This window comes from Microtus ochrogaster, linkage group LG2, assembly GCF_000317375.1.
Source record: "Microtus ochrogaster isolate Prairie Vole_2 linkage group LG2, MicOch1.0, whole genome shotgun sequence".
Classification (NCBI taxonomy): domain Eukaryota; kingdom Metazoa; phylum Chordata; class Mammalia; order Rodentia; family Cricetidae; genus Microtus; species Microtus ochrogaster.
Genome location: NC_022028.1, coordinates 44,100,540 through 44,121,244, shown reverse-complemented (window position 1 = coordinate 44,121,244; position 20,705 = coordinate 44,100,540). Strand labels below are relative to the sequence as shown.

The following is a 20,705-nucleotide window of genomic DNA, read 5'->3' as shown; positions in this document are numbered from 1 at the left end:
AGATAGATAGATAGATGATAAGAAAAAAGGGGAACCCTGAGACACACAAAATGAGAAGACTGCTGGAAAAACAACGCATATCAAAAGAAAAAGACAAACCAATGTCATTCTGAGAAAGTAAGTAAATGAATTGAACTAATGAAACCTGATATTCCAAGACATACCTCATTTATCATATGTAACAATTATTTTTTCTATAATTTTAATTTAATTTCGAAATAAAGATTTAAAGACCTTTCCTTTTAATTTCTTTGATGCTTTCAAAGAAAAATACATGAAACCAAGTTTTCTCAGGTTTTAACAACACAATTCCAAAAAGCAGTACTTCTTCCTCTTGTTACAGCTCCAGGTTCTGACACCAAAGTGTCAGTTTACCATTATGTACCTACCCTTTAGGCACACACCTGTTTATACCTGCACACACACACACACACACACACACACACACACACACACATACAGTCATGCATGTGCTATATAGACACCCTCTCGTTTAGAAATAGTGCTACACATATGCACAAGCACTCATTTATGAATACACAAATATGTACATACCTTCCCATACACACTCATATACTAAACACTCATAAGTCTTCTACAGAAGTTCATACAGATACTCTCATGCATGCATATGCATACACAGACACACAATACTATGAACACTCTACTCATGCAGCATTTATGAAGAACAGACGCTGAAATTTTTCCATCTGGTATTAAACCTCCATGGTGGAAAGATATCTGTAACTGGGCACGGTTTAGCCTTTCTCCTCTTTCTTTCCTTACCTAGATACATGAAGTAGACTCAAACCTACATCAGAATTGAGTGAACTGACATGTGTCAATCACCTGAACTATCACCTAGGAAGGCCATATGAGTGTTAATCGACATTATTTCTGCCACTGTTACTATTGCTTTTGTAGGAGATACAGCAGGATGGTGGTATAAAGGCAACATAAGGAAGTCTGGGGTTCACTGGAGAGGACACGACTCCCTTTTAGGTTTTCAGGGATAATCTATGTTCAGTGACATGAGGAAATCACTCAGTGACACAGGATGAGAAGCACAGAGGACAGTGAGAGACTGAAAGACATGCACTTCTATAAACTTAAAAGAAAGGGAACCCAACATCAATCTCCAGGCCATGGTAGCAAGATTATGGCTTTGAATAAAATGTCTATCACTTTCTAGTAAGCAAGCTACATGTGGAGACACAGACTTCAGTTTTTCTTCTGTATTCTCCTGGGATGTCCAGGTCCCAAAGTGTTATGTTTTTTACTGGGAAGATGAAAAACATCTGCTCAATCCAGAGAGTAACACAGAACAAAGAATAATGCCACAGAAGGGCAGTGTGATGAACCCATGAGTTTAATCAGTGTTGTTTCTGAAGACTGGGTGGAGACTTGGTTACCGTTTAGAAAAGAGACCATCTCTGTTGTTCGCTTTTTGATAATGTCAGCTTTGGGGAGTTACGTTGTCTTAACTTAATCTTCTTACAGATTCTCCACACTTCTTTATAGAGTAAATTAATGAGGAAATAAATAATGACTAAAGCATTTGTCTTTCAAAAACATATTTCATTTGTGTGTGTGTGTGCGTGTTTGTGCACATACATACACACACATGGTTATCTGTATGTGGGGATCCATGGAGGCCAGAATAAAAGATTGGATTCCCTGGAATTACAGCTACAGGTGGCCATTAGCGACCCAAGGTGGGTGCTAAGAATCAAACATACTCCTCTGCGAGAGCACCAACTACCCCTAACCATGGATCCATGTCCCCAAAACACTCTTTTCAATCAGTATTTTTACTTTGTGGTCATCTGTACTGTTCTTGTTTGTAATGATGAACTTTAAGATAAAGCTTTAAGAGCGTCAAACATGTGTTGCTCAAGTGCTAGAAATCACCTCTTCAAATGTACTCGAAATTTACCCCTCCCTTTTTTCTTTCCATTTTAGAAACCGCTGCTACATCTGCATTGCAGTTAGGAAACTATTTATCTTAATATGCCTAAGTAATGTATCAGTGTTTTTTTATTTTGAACAGGTAATCGAAACAAAAAATATTATTTGGTTATATCAATCACTGTGAGGGTAGTTCTGAGGTAGTATAGGATTTGTTTGTTAAGTTTTGCAGCACCTTTCCTTATACCCTTTTAAAATGCTCAACAGCCTTGGCATGTCCTTCCCTTTCTTACCTAAAACTCTCTTTATTCTCTCCTCACTTTCTATCCTCTTAAATTTTTGTACCACATTATATCCAATCTCTTGTTTCTTAAGAGGTGCTCAAATACAATCAACATTCCCAGAGTTATATGGGGGCAGATAATAAACATGTCCTCCTATTTGCTATCTTAGAGAAAGAAAACTATAAAGAGGACAAAGGTTACTCTTATGAAACATGTGTATATATAACTTGGCACAGGCAATCAGTATGTTATTATGGTGGACATTATTTTGCTACCACAAGTGGAATACAAACTAAGTGAGACAATAGTTATTTCTAAAATTCTTCTATAGGCCCTAATCCTGGGAAAATGTGAGCTTGGCTATATTCCCATCACCCTCCACTTCTTTTGGAGTTATGGCCTGGGTTCAAACAAAATTTTGCGATTCATAACACTGTGTCATTGTCAATAATAAATTAACCATCAAAGCATTACCTGTGAAATCAGTTTTCTGTTAGAAAAGTCTGCCCTGCTGAGTGTGTACAACCATGCTGTGAGCACAGAAGGTCTGGTGCACATGGATCCAACACAGGAAGGGTGAATGGTTTGGAATGAATTAGCAGTTAGTTGTATAGCAAGTAACTTTACTATTGTCATTGCCTTTCAAATATCTCTGTTGTTTTCCTTAATTACAGAAATTTTCATGGACTTTTGACTCTTGAAATATGATGTTGGAAATTTAACTATTTAGATAAAATACACAGAAAAATGTTTAAAATAAGATCACTTATCCAATCTCTGAGACTGTAGGCTCAAGTTGGAGATTGAATATTTATCTAGCATGTATTAGGTCTGACATTAATTTTTGAAACTTCAAAATATATGTCCAATAAGAAAACCCTGAAGCCCCTTTCACTAATTATCACTTACTGATTCCTCACAAACTCTTAATATTACAAATCATATTTATTATTATTGAGACATAACAACAGTTTTATGTGGTTATAACTAAAATGAGTCAAATCAATAAAAATGTTTTGTGGCATTTATGAAATCTTCATTCCCCAGAACTCTGCTTAAAGATTAGCAGACACCATACAATCTAGTGTTTAGATCATTTGTTTTAAGTCAAACCATTCTAAGATTTATTAGACTGGCTATATCTCATTATCTTAACTGGAAAATGTGATAAAAAGACATTGAGAAATAAAGTGGTTCTATATAGATAATAATAATATATCTTGCAAGTATAACTGAATTTCATTATGCACTGATGACAAAAATTATTACTTGATTCAAATATTTCGAAAAAAATTACTATCTCCTGAACCTAAATAAATGCCCAATATATGAGCCAGGAATTAAAAACTATAGCACAGGTACAAAAGAAGAAAGTGGGCATAGTCATCCAAAATCTTCACAGTAGTTTTATTTATGATAAATCAAACTTGAAAGAGCCAGATTTGTTCGATATGATTATGAAAATAAATTTCACTGTTCAAACAGTCAAAAAATTAAGGAACATTGATATAAGTATATGGCTTGATATTACCAAGTTTACATCACTCAAAATAACACATAAACAGAATTGTATGTTGTAGTGGTATTTCATTTGTATTTTAATAAATAAAGCTTGCCTGAAGACGAGAGAGTAAAACAGCCACCCTGATCCAGCCAAATAGACTTCTCTAGCCAGGATTTGAGACAGGCTTTACACTTTCCCTTTACACAGAGACTAGACAACAAATAGTAAATCTATCTCTCTCAGGACTTGATAATTAACTAAATTTCTTCATGATCCCATAATAATAATGTTCCAGACAGCAGTAAATAAATTTAAGAATATGATGCCCACATTCCCAAGAGGTAGGGTGGGTAGTTTTTGGTCATTCAATGGACTATTGATATTTGTAATTTTTTAGGGGTGTTGGTTGGTTACAAGTTATAATTGGTAATGGTAAGGAAAAAAGCTAAACAAAGGAAATTAGATTCATGGTTCTTGTTTTGAAAAGAAAAAAAGGGAATAAGACATGATAGAATAAAAGGATAGATAATTAAATCTAATTTGAAAAAATAAAAAGAAGGATATTGATATGATAAGATAAAAAGGTATATTCTTAATCTATTTTTAGAAAGCAACTACTAGTTTTAAATGCTTTAAATTGGATCAGACTTTTGTAGATTGTAGACAAATTTTGTTACTGATAAAAATTTGAGATTAATTTTGTTAAATAATTCTTTATATATGTTTTTAATCTTGTTCAAGGTATTTAACAATACAGCTCAATTTAACAGTGGAATACAAATTTCTAGTCTTTGAAAGTTATTATTACCATCTGTTTAGGATAATAAATAAACACAGTAATTAGTTATCTATTATAATCAAACTTATAGCCACATTAAGTTTGTTTTCAATTTAAACAATGATATATTTTAGATAGATAGGTTATCTCCAAATATTTCAGAGATATACAGAATATGTCATTTAAGAGGTTTTAATAACATAGGCTGCTTTTTGTTGTTGTTTTATGACAATGAGACATGTCTGCTCCTGCCAACACCAATCTATTTCAGAGCAGAAAATGGGCACTGAAGAAACTACACGTGGAGTTTACTTTCTTTGAGGCAAAAGTAAACCATTGGGCAATAAAAATGCCCTTTCTTCAACTGCTGACATTATGCTGGCCTAATCGGACAAGCAGGACACAAAAGAAAGCGATTGTCAAACATTGTCAAGACAAGGAGGGAAAGTCCTTTGAGTATCCTACTTTATAAAAACGACTATCGGATATGCTAGGCCTGGAGGCCAAAGATAGATAACCAATGTTGCGGTGGAACTTTTGGGGACTGTCCAAAATGCCAGATGTTTCTGTCTTTTCTCACATGTTGGAGTCACTTGCTTAAAATTCCTTCTAACGCAGTTAATATATTTCCTTCTTAGGTATCTGAAGGAGCTGAAGACTAGATAGCTATAGTTTTGCTTTTCACCTGATGCAGAAAGTTATGATAGAAAATAAATTAGGGGAAAGACTCTGGACTTACCAAGAAAGGATAGACATGGAGTGTTTTCTCTGATTTTGTCAAATGCAAATAGACTAGATAGTGTTAATGTGTTCATTGCCTGTATATATTGTATATAGTCTTTGTACTTATTGCATATAGTATTCTTATGTTAGTTGTAGTGGTTTTTATTATAGACAAAAAGAGAAAATGTAGTGATATTTTATTTTTATTTTAATAAATAAAACTTGCCTGAAGATCAGAGAGTAAAACAGTCCCACTGGTCATCATTACAGACCAGGCAATGGTGGCACACACCGTTAATCCCAATAGCTACCTAGTTTGTCATAGAAATCAGGCACTAGTGGTGCACACCTTTAATCGCAGCCATAGAGAGGAATAAAGGACAGGAGGAGACAGCTCTCAGATACAGTCTCATTCTGAGATTCCTGGAGGCAATAAGTACAAAGACTATATACAATATATACACGCAATAAACACATTAACACTATCTAGTCTATTTGCATTTGACAAAATCAGAGAAAACACTCCATGTCTATCCTTTCTTGGTAAGTCAAAAGTCTTCCCCCTAATTTATTTTCTATCATAACTTTCTGCATCAGGTGAAAACCATTTTGGACTGAGGTACAGCTAAGAGCCAGTGGCTAGCTGTTTTGCTTTTCTGACCTTTAGGTTGAAAGCCAATATCTGTCTCTGGGACTTTATTAATAATGCTACAGCATTTATGTAGGTAAGTATGCGTGCATGTAACTTAAGAACAGACAAAACTATCTATAGAAATAATAGCTGGAATAATATTATGTCTTGGAATGGAATACAAATTCCAGGTCTGTGAAAAATTCTGGTTATAGGAACTTTCTTTCTTTTTTTTATTCTTTTTTTTTATTGAGAAAAGGAAAAAAAACAAGTTTCCCCCTCCTCCCAGCCTCCCATTTCCCTCCTCCCACCCTTCTCCCCCTCCCCCCACTCCTCTCCCCCTCCCTCTCCAGTCCAATGGGCAGTCAGGGTTCCCTGCCCTGTGGTAAGTCCTAGGTCCTCCCCCCTCCGTCCATATTTAGGAAGGTGAACATCCAAACTGGCTAGGCTCCCACAAAGCCAGCACATTACGTAGGATCAAAACCCCATGCCATTGTCCTTAGCTTCTCATCAGTCCTCATTGTTCGCCATGTTCAGAGAGACCAGTTATATCCCATGCTTTTTCCATCACAGTCCAGCTGGCCTTGGTGAGCTCCCAATAGATCAGCTCCACTGTCTCAATGGGTGGGAGCACATCTCGTGGTCCCGACTTCTTTGCTCATGTTCTCCCTCCTTCTGCTCCTCATTGGGACCTTGAGAGCTCAGTCCAGTGCTCCAGTGTGGGTCTCTGTCTCTATCGCCATCCATCACCAGATGAAGGCCCTAGAGTGGCTCCCAGGAGCCCAAGCCGAGGTCCCCAGTTACTTCCTTGGGCAGCTGAGGATAAAGAACCTGAAATGACCCTATCCTATAGCAATACTGACGAATATCTTGCATATCATCATGGTTATAGGAACTTTCATGTCTTGATTAGTACTTTGTTGCTTGTGAGAGGAAACAGATGAGAATAAGGTGAGCCATCATCCGACTGTACAAACACAAACACAAACACAGGTGGGTGGTAGAGAAGAATGGATGTAGGGTAGATGACAAAGTTCGTTAGGTAAGGTTCTGGTTCCCATTCTCACTAACATAAAAATGAAAGCTGATGGAATTACATATAATTCCTTTCTTTGTATATTACCTGGCATATAATGAATGCTCAGGAGAACATAGATATAAAATGAAGATTATATAAAACATTTGTATACAAAGTTTCAATTAATTCTTAATGAATATGAAATAGTCACAGAAATATTCATTTTATCAACTTAGCAATTGGTTCAGTTCTCTTTCAGTCTAGTTTAGGATTCCAACTGCTCATCAAGAAGTTAGGAACCAACCTAGTTTTAATGCTAAGACATAGCCACATTTCCAAAGTATAGAAAATTCTAGATACAAAGAATTTATCAACCACCAGTGAGACATAAGATGGATGATGAAACATTTAATGTGTAAAGCCCAAAATTCGATGTGGCTACTATAATTATCATTATTCTTCATAAAACATTTGGCCCAGTTATAAAATTGAGCTAAATATTCTTATTATTTTTGACAGTAATAGAAACGAAGTTGAGATGTTCTCTGTGGATCAATGTAATGCATCATTGAATAAGCCAACTTTGACAGACATCCTCTGGCGTATTTTTCCCCCACCGAAACACATACAGGTCTTTCACTGAAAGGGTGTAGTTGGACACCACAGAGAAATAATGAATATTCATTTGTTTATCCATTCTCCTGTTAACAGTCTCAGATATTATCTTGGTTTATGATTTCACAGTCATTAGTGAATATCGCTTTAATTACAGGTTTATGAGCTGTGTTCCTGGGGCACCGTGTTGGTTGTGGGTGGAGTCATCGATCTGCTCTTTCTTGATTTTTGTCAGTTTTGCTGCCAGCACATGCTTTGATTCAGCTTTCCATAAAATCCTACCAAACCAGCTTTCTTCTAGCTCTTCTAGCTCCCTGAGCCAATCATTCGCTTCGGCATCACCATGACCAGTACAAGCTGAGTGTCTGAACACCTATATTGCCTTTGTTGTTTGTTTTTGTACTTTATGATTATTCTCTAGCCCTTATTAGGTGACTTTTATGTTTCTCTTGGAAATTCAGGATTAGAAAATTAAAAGCTAGGACTGGGTAGCTCCTGGAGTATTCACTTATGTCAGATCTAGATTTCAAGTTCAACTTTCAAATGCCAGAGGCGAAGGTCACCTACTTATTTGTTCCCTGTCAGGTTTAGTTTGATAGTTTTTCAAATATGGTTGTGAAGAAACATTCCAGAATGTTTTTGACAATAACACGGAGATCAAATGGCTAACAGTGGTCAGATAATTTGACACCTGTTTCTCCATAGCCCCACGTGCACGGCTAAGTGAGTCCAGATAACCTAAAAAGTCTTCTAGAGTCAAAGGTCAACTTTGGCATCCTATAACAGGATCTGCAGACAGAATTCCTGGTAACAGGCTTCATGTTATTTTCCTTTGTGTTTGCATCCTCAAATCCTGTGTCCAAGCAACATGTCAAGACTGTCAATCCCAAACTGAACTACTGAGAAAAAAAAAAAAGGTAAAAGGAAAGAAACCGAATCATGTGTTTCCTACAGAGAAAGTTTAACTGTGTAAGGGAAATATCTTTAAAAAGACAAAGAAACTGCTCTTATGCCCTTGTAGCCACAGTAGCAAATAGTTGTCTTACTACCTGGGAAAGATAGAAAAAGGAGTGGGGGAGTCACTTCCTTAGCTGGGCATGCTTACTCAGCCAAAAAATAAACACAAGTTTCCACAGAAACAGGTTGAGAATTCTGAATCATCAACCCTCTGCCTCAGTTATAACTTAAACCTCTGGAGAGTTACATAGTGTTGTTCAGCATCTGGTTAATATGGATGTTACTATTTATAATTGATTGAGACTGATAGTCTCATATATATCAGTCTCAATATATATATATATGTGTGTGTGTGTGTGTGTGTGTGTGTGTGTGTGTATGTGTGTATGTATGTATATGTACACCTACATTGGCCTCTAGTACAGAGTATATCTTAGGCAGACTTCTGTGCAAGGGAGAGATTTCTCTCTGTGAATGAACATTAAATGTGAGCAAACAAGGAACATTTCACTGAAGTGTGCAATTTCCTGGGTCACTTCTCCCTGTAGGCTCGCCTCAGCTTTGAGGAAGTTCTCTTGCCACTTTTTTTAATACTGAAATGTGAAAATTTCCAAGGTAAACCCAAAGGACACATACCTCAGTGAATAATTAATCTTCATATGTGGACTCCCTGATCTGCATATTAACAGTCTTTTTGGTCTATCTCACTAGACATTTTCTTTAGTTAAAAGATATCAATCCAGCAACAACAGGTGAAAAACATCATTTCTCTTTATTTCTCCCCACGTGTGTAATAATATGTACAGACAGACAGACATAAATGTATATCATATATCCTAATGTATAATTGTGTATAACATTTTTACATTTAAAAAAATTAAAAATAATTTCTTTCTTTTCTTTTCTTTATTTTTTTTTTTAATTTTCGAGACAGGGTTTCTCTGTAGCTTTTGGTTGCTGTCCTGGAACTACCTCAGGCTGGCCTCGAACTCACAGAGATCCACCTGCCTCTGCCTCCCGAGTGCTGGATTAAAGGTGTGTGCCACCACCGCCTGGTTAATTTCTTTTTTTTTTAATATAACAACATTTCTGCATAAGTCCCCTTTCTATTTTTCCCTCAAAAGTTTCCTCACTCTCTTTCAAATTCATGCCTTCTGTTTTTCATTAATATGATTATATGCATATATGTATAAGTAGATACATAAATATTCCTAAATACACATAAAATCTCACCAACCTCGCTGCCTAAATATGAATTGAACAAGGACAATAGCAATAGACATGTATATACACTTTTTCTTTTTCTGTGAGCCAAAGTATAGATGAAAAATGCTATTATAGAGGGAAATTTCCTGTCTCCTTAAAATGACTGTATAATTAGACAACTGTGAAACATGTGTTTTCAAAGTAAAGTGAAAATCTTTTCAAGGAGAAAAACATAAAAAAATTCTCATGCTCATTTGCATGAGAATTCATCTGAACTTGGGCGCGCTGACCTTTAACAAGGTAGAGGACAATTTTAAGATGTCATACAGGCCTTTCCTCACAGGTGTGACACTATTCTCAGTTTTTAATATTAATATTGAGTATTCCCAACTTTCACTGTAGTAAGTAGAATTGAAGAAGACAGAATGTAGAGTCTAGATCTGCAATTGTACATGAATCTATAGCACAATGTCTCCATTTTCATTCACCGTGCTTAGGTTTAAGGCCACCTGTTAGGTTGTGGATACTTTCTAAAGTCACACAATGAAGTTAAAACTAATGAATAAAGATGAAATGTTCCCACTAATTAAAATGAGATTTTATACTACCTTAAAGTGAGACTTACTTAAGGCAAGTAGATAATGAGGTCAGCCCTACTCCCTGAACAAGTTAGTGATATCAGCATTTGCCATCATTATTTAACAGAAGAGAATAAATCAATGTAAATTATTCAGTTTCAATTCAGCGTAATGATTCAATAACACTCCCATAGTTATAAGTTGCACCTCTGAAGGATATTTTTCTCTTTCAAGATATTCCAAGACTTTCCTACTCTTAAGTAATAAAGTCCAGTATTCAGGATTTTTGTCTAACATGTTCAAGACTTAACATTAAATATCTCTCCATGTACATGGAAATGGATGATGTCATCGTATGTTTTATCATTAAATCTGTTGTATACATCTCTGAGAAAATATGGAGATATTAGACCGGGTATATGCTTCAACACATAGTAGGTATTAGAATCTAACATACATCGGTAAAATATCAAGGCTTCAAACAATGATAAAGTCATAATCTAACTGACACGATAATAAAAATCTTAGCAATAGTATGCTGGATATATGCTTTCAAAATCCTAGTCACAGAGCTCATGCAAACATATACAAACATACTTCAAGAAACCCTTCCCCTCAGGGCTCAGAGCTCTATGTCAAAGAGGAGGAGAAATGATTTTAAGTGCCAGGGTTAAAGAATAGCTCTAAGAAAACAGTGTCTTCTGGACACAACTGGGCTGATGCACATATGAGCTCACAGGTACTGTGGCAGTACACACAGGGCCTGCACAGGTTCATGCCAGGTGGGTTCCCAGCAATGAGATGATAATTAGACACTGGCTCCAAACTATATCAAGAAGCTATCTGTAACTGATATCCACTTGCAAAGAAAACACTAATTTTCTCCAATGTGGTCTCACAGGGTATAGTAACTACATTTCAGAATAGGACCCGCATCTAAGAGTAGTTGGCCAACAGAACAAACTCAATAATGGTACTTTAATAAGTATTTATAGCTTTGTGCTTTGATTGGTCTTTTTTAGTATATTTTGAGTTCTGCTTTTATGCTTTTGGTGTGTGAAGGTTAAGGTATGTTCTTGTTTTATGTTTGTTTGTTTTCTTTTTTAAACACAAAGAGAAGGGACTTGGATTGCTGAGGTACGGACCTTGAGTCCTGGTCAAGGATCTGATATAGTGGTTCTCTCCATGAATTATTTAATAATTTGTGTTACCGTTTATATCAATAACTTGGTTTTATTTTTGATAATCATTAATTTCTCTCACATCAAGAGTATGGTAGATATTTTTGTAAGTACTGCCTTTGAGCCTCTTAATTTATGCTAAACTATTCAAAGCTATTTTCAAAATAAATCTATTTAATTTTAGTAACACAATTAGTGCAAGATGAACTGTTAGCATTTTTTAACAGCTAAAAAATCAATAGGCCAGTGGGACTGGCTGAATCTGTTAAAAGCTGCTGGCATGCCAGACAAGCTGAATTTGATACCCATAACTCATATGGTGGACAGAGATAATCAACTCCTACAAATTGTCTTCTGACTTCTTCTGTATCCCATGGCATATGTGTACTACTCCACACAAATACACACATAAAGTTAATAATTAAAATATAGATGAATTAAAAATAAATGATGATTTAAAATTCTTAAAATTGCAGAGGTCAGAATTAAAAAATATCATACAAGAAACCCAGCCAGTCCTGTAAGTTCCAACATGGAAGTTCCCAGGCACCACTATGGTAAGACTATAAGCAAAGACGCTTGTGACATTAGCTAGATTATCATTGGGATCGAGACATAAATCCATGGAGAAACCATGACATCATGAGCAAACAGAGTGGTAAATAATTTTCATGACTGATTGGTAAAAAGTAAGTGTTGTCCTAGAGCAGACAATACTGCTATACTCGAATCTCAGTGATCACACAGTAATCATCAGAAACACCTCCTCTTACATTAAAGGGAAACTGGCACAGAGACCCACAACCTGACAATGTGCAGAGATTGAGAGACTTTGGAATACTCATGCCTAAATGAGATGTCTTCAACAAACCTTTCCCTTCATTTAAAGAGGGATATGATATAGGGATGAATACTTTGCATTGGTATGGATCTTGCTCTATTGATACAAATTTAAGGTCAATTTTGTTACACCATATGTATATATTTCTACTCGTATTTAAGGTATTATGTTTATACAGTTCATTTAAATATGTAATGTGTAATTTAAAATTCCAGATTAATAGTCATTTATAACAGTCAAACTTGTAGTTATGTTAGTTAGGTTTTCTCGATATACAGAGATATAGTTCATTTAGATAGATAATCTTCAACAAAAGACATATAGAATATGGTATTTAAAACTTTTTACAAACTTAGACTTTTCTTGACAGTGAGATGTGTCTGCTTCTGGCAGGACCAATTACTTCAGAGAGGTTGATGGACACTGAAGAAATTCTTTATGAAATTTGCCTTCAAAATGACAAGGCTAGCCATTTGGACAAGAAACTGCTCTTGTCTGAATTGCTTGGTTGCATGCTCTATGAATTGGATGTGCAGGACTCACAGAAAAGTGGCTGAAAACTTTCCAAAAGATTGGATGGTCCTTCAGGGTTCATGCTTCACAGAGGAAGCTGCCAGACATTCTGCTGGATACAGAAGAAAGGGACTGACAAACTACCAATATAGGCAAAACAGTCTTTCAAATTTCCAGATTCATGAAAAAGTCTGCCAGATACCATGGGCCTGTAGGCTGAAGATGGATGCCCCAACATTACAAGAACTTTGGGTGACTGCCCAGACAGTGAGATGTTTCTGTCAATTCTAGAGTTTTGGAAGTTGCTTTAAATGCATTTCCTGTTTACTTATGTAATGTTATATCTTTCTGGTATCTTTGAAGAGTTGAAGACAGATAGTTATAATTATAGTTTTCCTTAGCTTTGATAAAAGATAAATTAATAATAAAACTTTAGAGTCACAAAGAAATATTGTAACTGTAATTCTTGCTTGATACCTGCTTTGTATATGTAATTTTACTATGTTAAATTTAAAACCTTCCTTTTTATTTAAACAGAAAATGGGAGACAATGTGGGATGTCCTTCTGTATATGTGTTGCTTTGATTGGATAATGAATAAAGCTGTTTGAGCCAATGGATTAGCCAAGTAAAGCCAGGAAGGAAATCTGAACAGAGATACAGACAAAGAGTAGGTAGAGTCAAAGAGATGCCATGTAGCTGCCGAAGGAGGAAGATGTTGGAAACTCACCAATAAGCCATAGCCTCATGGTGACACACAGATTAATAGAAATGGGTTAAAGATGTAAGAGATAACTAGAAATATTTATGAACCATTGGCCAAACAGTATTGTAATTAATATAGTTTCTGTGTGATTAAACAAATGAGCAGTCTCCATTTACAGTCAGGAGCTACTTCAATTTCAGAAGACATGGAAGAGTGAACATTATCTCTTTCCTTCATGCTGTAAATCTAAAAAAAAAAAGAGGCTAATGTCTAATAGCAAGAAAAGCTATCAAACAAAATAATTCTAGGTGAAACAATCTTTCCAGAAACATTTGTAAATGTCATCAAAGAAATTTGTGTTACTATTTAATTATACAATAATTGCTGTGAGATTCTATTTTGAATAAAAACGTTTAGAATTACATTTCCAAGTTCACATTCTCTAGTGGGGACAATTTTGAAAATATGGAGTGCACATGCTGCTCAACATCATGAATATGAACAGTATAAAGTTATTTGTTTTCACTTTAGAGCTGCAGCTGCTACGTGTCTCACTGTAGAGCAATACTTTATATATATGAGGTTGTGGGTTCAATACCTAATGTGAAAAATGTAAAATATAAATTAACAGTGTGTCATTGGAATAAAATAGTTGTTAATTTAGTTCTTTAATTTATATTTGGTCAGTAGTGATCTGTTGTCACTGAGTTTCGGCAGCTGTATAGTTTGTGGCTAATTACAGACCTGATAGCCCCTTTGCATACCCTTAACTTTTTTTTTTTTCTGCTACTTAGTTTTATGCCCAGTTTTGTTTTCGGTACCTGTCTATGATTCTGTGTAGGTTCAACCCAAAGGTGTACAAGATCTCAGCAATAGACTGCTAGATTAAAACCAACATGAAAAGATACAATTAGTCCTTCCTTTCATCTGATCATCTGTGAAGTTCACACGATGCCCTTGTGTATCAGTGGCTACAGATCCTTACCTGAACCTACTCTATCTTCTTTTTAATGCATTGCTTTCAGCACAGGTCTTGATTACATCTTCATTTGGAGTCATTTTTCACGTCTAATGACTCCGAATCAGTTCTCATTCCTCTAAATCTTCCTGAAGTGTGATAACATCTGAGCTGTAACTGCAGGCAAATGGTGTCCCCAGCACACCAGCATAGTCGTAAGGCAGTGTGCTGGTGCTCCTGTGTCTCCATATGTCAAAGTAAAGTTTAATGTGATCATAGCTTTCACTATTTAAAGCATCGACACAAAAGTACTCAATGGAAGGTAATGCCTTGAGGCTTTATAAGTCATATTTTAACCTTTAAGAAAACATTATGATCTCTGTCTCTATCTCCATCCATTGCAGATTGAGAAGAGACAGAGACCCACACTGGAGCACTGGACTGAGCTCCCAATGTCCCAATGAGGAGTAGAAGGAGGGAGAACATGAGCAAAGAAGTCGGGACCACGAGGAGTGCACCCACCCACTGAGACAGTGGAGCTGATCTATTGGGAGCTCACCAGGGCCAGCTGGACTGTGACTGAAAAAGCATGGGATAAAACCAGACTCTCTGAACGTGGCGGACAATGAGGGCTGATGAGAAGCCAAGGACAATGGCACGGGGTTTTGATCCTACTTAATGTGCTGGCTTTGTGGGAGCCTAGCCAGTTTGGATGTTCACCTTCCTAGACATGGACGGAGAGGGGAGGACCTTGGACTTACCACAGGGCAGGGAACCCTGACTGCTCTTTGGACTGGAGAGAGAGGGGGAGAGGAGTGGGGGGAGGGGGAGGGAAATGGGAGGCTGGGAGGAGGTGGAAACTTGTTTTTTTTTCCTTTTCTCAATAAAAAAAAGAAAAAAAGAAAACATGAATAAGAACAATCTTTCTTTTTATCTCTTTGTGTTAGCTCCTTCTTTGAATACTGTTTTCAGTTTGCTTTGCTCAGATGTGACGATGCTTTTGTAGGGACAGGAGGGAAACATGGGGGCTAGCAGCTTCCCTGAGAGTGAAGAGTAATCACAAAGAGTGCCATCATACTCCCGTGTAAGGAAATGGGCTCATCTCCTTACTCTACCCAAATATGATGCTTTGCATGAGAATGGTTCCCACAAGCTCACAGGTTTGAATGTTTAACTCCCATTAGTAGAACTTTCCCAGAAGGATTAGGAGGTGTGAACTTTGAGAATGGGCTTTCACAGTTTATAATCCCATATCAGGACCAGTATCTCTTTCTCTTCATGCTCCCCATGGATCAAGATGTAAAATTCTCAGCTACTGCTCCAGCACCATGCCTGTCTGCCACTACTCTTTCCACCATGATGATCATGGACAGACCCTTTGAGGCTATAATCAAGCACCCAATTAAATGTTTTCTTTTATAAGCTGCCTTTGTAATGGTGTCTCCTCACAGGGGTAGAAGAGTAACTAAGACATATAGAAACTCTATCATCTAATTGTAACATTTCTGTTAAACTTGAAGTCCTGTTGTCATCATCAATTGGGATGGGTATGGTTTCCCAAAGCTCTCAGTGTTTTTCAAAGGAGTAACTGACTATTAAGAGAGAGTGGAACAAATAATCCATCTCACATTCTTCTCATCTCCCTACCCTACTTCCTACAAAAAGTTTTAAGAGCTTGTTGAAGTTGTTTTCATACCATATTGACCAATGTTCAGAAAGTTTTCTTTGAGAATGAAAGAAGAAGCTTTATAAACTAGCTTTTAATGTTTCTGAAATATCTGCCCCTCTATTTCTCATTCAGATCATGCTTTGGGGACCATGCAAAGAGGCTGAAATGAAGAAATCTAAATTCTGTCAGTTCCGTTAGGGTTTGCTGCACTGTTGCCTGTGTATCGCACTTCCTTAACAATTTCATTGTGGGTCGGAGATTAAATATGGTCATCGTGGAAGGACATGGGCTTCTGCACAGCTGTTGCATCTCTTTCAATCTTTAAATTTAAAAATTACCATAAAACCCATCAATATATTAGCAGCTGATTACAGACATCAAACACAACCTTCGTGAAGAGCTTTCTTCTTATTCTTGCTGGTTTCATAATAAAAGTAGGAAGGACATATTGTATTATCCACTTATACACCATAAGGGATTTAATTACCTAGTATTGATTCTAACTAACTTCCTTATCTTCTAGAAATGAATTTTATAATTGTTGAGCAAGTAGCTTGAAGTTATACTTCTTAAGCATCTAGAATACATAAGGATTCATCTTTTCAATTGTTGGGACTACATAACTGTGATTATCATTTCTCTGAAGTTCACAACCATGCAGACTATGATCATCATTAAACATAGAAAATTAATTCTTTTTTCTCTTTCCTTTTTCCTTTCTCTTTTCTTAAGTTTGGTTTTGATTTGGGAGGAGGTGGCAAGTGCAAAGGACAGATGGAAGGAAATGGAGGGATAAGTTGGATCAGAATGTATGATATGAAATCCATAAAGAATCAATGAAAGGAAAAAAATGGTGGTTTCCCAGGCATATTGAAAGCACATGTTTTACATTCATTTTACAACTTTAAAATATGTAAATGACCTCAGGACAGCTGCTGATTTCATTTCCTAACATTTTCTTGTAGATATTGGAAGATTCTCCAGGTGTACCTATGGGAGCTTCGATCATGTGTGTTATGGCAGAAAACCTAGACTTCTTTTGGAGTTAGTTGCCAGAATGTTGGTACACATCCGTTAGGCACACTCACTGGTGACCCTGTCCCAGCATGTGGGGAAGCATGTCATGTAATCATGTTTGAAGGTGTCACTTAAAGAACACAGAGGTATCGTCTCGAAGGACTCACCCCCTTCCTACTTATGAGACACCGGCTTTTATGTTGAAATAACTTTTCAGTTTTTTAATTATGTAGCTATGTATGAGGGTTTATGCATATCAGTATAGGTCACGCAGAGGCCAGGAGAGGGTGCTGGGTAGCCTGCAGTTGGACTTCCAGTTGTAGTCTCTCCGGTATGGGTGCTAGGGATCAAGCATGGGTCCTCCACAAGAGCAGTGGGCACTTTTAAGTGCTTGGCCTTTTTTTTTCCCCAGCCAACACTTTTGCATTTGTCAAACCAGCATAATCTCAGGAGGTTTGTTTGCTTTCTGATGTTCTTGTTTGGCATAATTAAAAAGCTGCCTCATTCTGGGCTACCTCTTCAGTATGTTCAACTCTTCTTTATCTTTCCCCTAAACTTTCCTGAAGAACTGCTTATGGCTTCTCCTTAAAAGGCTGATTCTCTCCCATCTGTCAGGAGCCATTTCAGCCAGTTGGGCAAAGCAGGCTGCTCTTTAAGGAGAATGCTCGCTCCTTAAAGAGAACGCTGAGTGTGGGACTGAACCATTGCAAACTTCAGGGCAAGAAGTTTGGAAGACATATAAACTAGGAACGCACACAGCTTTGGGGGTCATTATTACCACGGGCTGCCGAGGCCTTTGAAGTTGGTTTTCAAGATTATTGACACCTGGAGCTGCTGGACATCAGCCAAAAGGACCCTCCAGGACACAGTCTAGAGAGCAACAGCCACAGGGTGGCTACACCAGACTTTGGGGCCCCTAGCACAGGCCAGAAAATTAGGACAGACTTCTATCCTTTTCATTGCCTATGGCTGAACTTAATTTTTAAAACAAAGGTGTTTTTTTTTTAAATATTTTTCTGAGTATGGAAAAATTCCACAATTTATCTCGTGGAATACATGGAGTTACAGAGAACGTTGCTTCCTATCACGACTAGTGGGGTGCTGTCAAAGTCCAAAGGTACAACTTTTCTGGTTTACATACCACATTTTCCTGCAGTGCTAAAACTCCAGAGTCCACATCTGTGCTCAGAATCAGTCTGTCCTGAATTAGAGGCACGGGTCAGGCATCAATATAAAAGGGCCCTGCTTCTCTGCTTTCTGGTATTCTTCATGATGTTCTGTCTAATATTCTCATTTATCCTAGTTCACAAGAGTAACACTGGTTTTCTCCACATTCTCCATAGAGGCTCACATCAGCCAGCCTCAGCCCTCAGACCCACAGTCTGGTTGTCTACCTAGAGCTCACCTTTCCACCGTGAATGTCTGCTCAAAGGGCCACTCTCTTGAGTTGCCAAAGTCTATTAATCTGTCAGCTGTTTTGCTTCCTCTAGCTCACATAAATAGGCATGCACCATCTCAAACCAATAGCAGAGTTTATTGCTGATGAGTTAGAGGTGAGAAAGATGAAGCCAAGACAGGAGGCAGAAGATATGCCATGGTGGAGTGGAAGCTGCTCAGACCATTCGTGGTCTGAGCCAACAGTCAGGACTGATGTGGGAAATAATTGAAACAGAAGTCCCTTCCTGTTGTATGAGAATCACCCTCTTCAACAAAATTGCCATAGGACCATGAGAGTGGAGTTATAATATCTGTTTGTTTTCCTATTGCATTTCAGAAAATCTAAGAAAGTTGGGCATTATTAAAACTTTTTCAGGGAAATGCAGTTCCTTGTCCTCTGGAGAATATGGCCCACGTTAAAGATGAGTTCCAGACCTGCCACACAGAAACACAAATATTTTTCACTGAAGTTGAATTCACAGATGACATGATGGAGAGAGACCCCAGTGTCCTCCCCTCTCATTTCCTAGAGCTTGGGTTGCAGAAACATGGCAACATGCCGAGGATTTTCTGTGGGTCATGGGATTGCAAACTCAGATCCTCTGCACATGAGGCCCAGCTCATCCAGTGCATTCTCGCTCCACATTTGCTGTCTGTATTTCTTTGTTTGTTTGCTTTTTCTGAAGATTTGAGGTTGTGAGCTCTTTGATTGACAATTCAGGTTATAAACTCGGTATTCTTACTGTTTGTACACAACAGAAGTAAACCACTGACCTAAGACCTCCTTTTCACTCCTAAATTCAACCATAGACCATCATTTTACAATGCTTGTGTTTGAGAGAAATACTTTTAATTATTACACTATCACAGACATTCATTTTTTGTTATTTTAAAAAAATTATTTAAAATTTGAATAACAGGTTTTTTTTCATTTATTCTATATACTCACCAGTTTCCTCTCATTCCTCTCCCTTCATCCCTTTCCCTTTCCCATCTACCCCTTTATTATCTATTCCTCCTCGATCTCCACTCAGAAAGGAGTAGCTCTCTGATAGGCTTGCACAAACGGTGACACATCAAGTCAAAGACTGAGCTTCTGCTCTTACATTGAGGGGGCAGAGGTAATACAGCATGGGGAACTGCTTACCAAAAGTCAGCTAAATGACAGGGATAGGCCCTTCTTTCACGTTAGAAGCCTTACTCAGGCACCAAGCTACTGGATTGTCACACACATGTAGAAGACCTATGCAGGGTCAGTTCTATGCAGGCTCTCTAACTGTTGGACCAGTGTCCATGAGACCTTATGTAATCAGGTCTGCTGTCTCTGTGGGTTGTCCCATCATGATTCCCCTGACTTATACAAAACCTCTTCCCTTTCTTCCACAAGACTCTGGGAGTTCAGCGAATTAATTTAATGTGCATTTTTTTTCCTTGTGTCTCTGAGTAAGCAATACATTCATCATTGATTCCTCTCTAGGACGTAGGAATAAAAGAGCAGAAAAAAATGTATTAGAGCTAATTGGCCCCAAAGGCCTCAAATCTGTGATCTGAGAGGTCCATTAGCTGTGAGTGGATAAACAGGATAATGCAGAAAACAACATCAAGAATTTCAAGATTTTAATTTGTTGGCTCTGAAAATTGAAGAAGGGCTGAGCCCCAGTTACAGACTTCTTTCATTTCATTTTATTTTATTTTTGCAAAGATGTTAGCTTTTCTCTATCAAATGATGAGTTATCTGAAGTCTTTACCTCTATGTGGTAGGCAGGAGGTTGTCAGTTTCCACATGTATAGATTTGAGTAGTTGTATGCATTACCAAAATGAAAGATAAATAACATTTCAGTATACTTCATGTGAATTTAAGTAAGTGATTTATTTCATTAACATTTATTCCCAAGGCCCAAATGAGAGCAGAAGGACAGAGAACATGAGCAAGGAAGTCAGGACCACGAGGGGTGCACCCACCCACTGAGACAGTGGGGCTGATCTATTGAGAGCTCACCAAGGTCAGCTGGACTGGGACTGAAAAAGCAGGGGATAAAACCGGACTCTCTGAACATGGCGGACAATGAGGGCTGCTGAGAAACCAAGGACAATGGCACTGGGTTTTGATCCTACTGCATGCACTGGCTTTGTGGGAGCCAAGCCTGTTTGGATGTTCACCTTCCTAGACCTGGATGGAGG

The 20,705-nt window shown here is 37.5% G+C and overlaps 1 protein-coding gene across 1 annotated transcript in view; it reads right to left on the bottom strand.

Annotated features, from left to right (window-relative positions):
* Positions 1-20,705, bottom strand: part of Pcdh15 (protocadherin related 15) — a 1,155,509-nt gene that overhangs the window by 846,895 nt on the left and 287,909 nt on the right. The gene's annotated exons all lie outside the window — the stretch shown is intronic.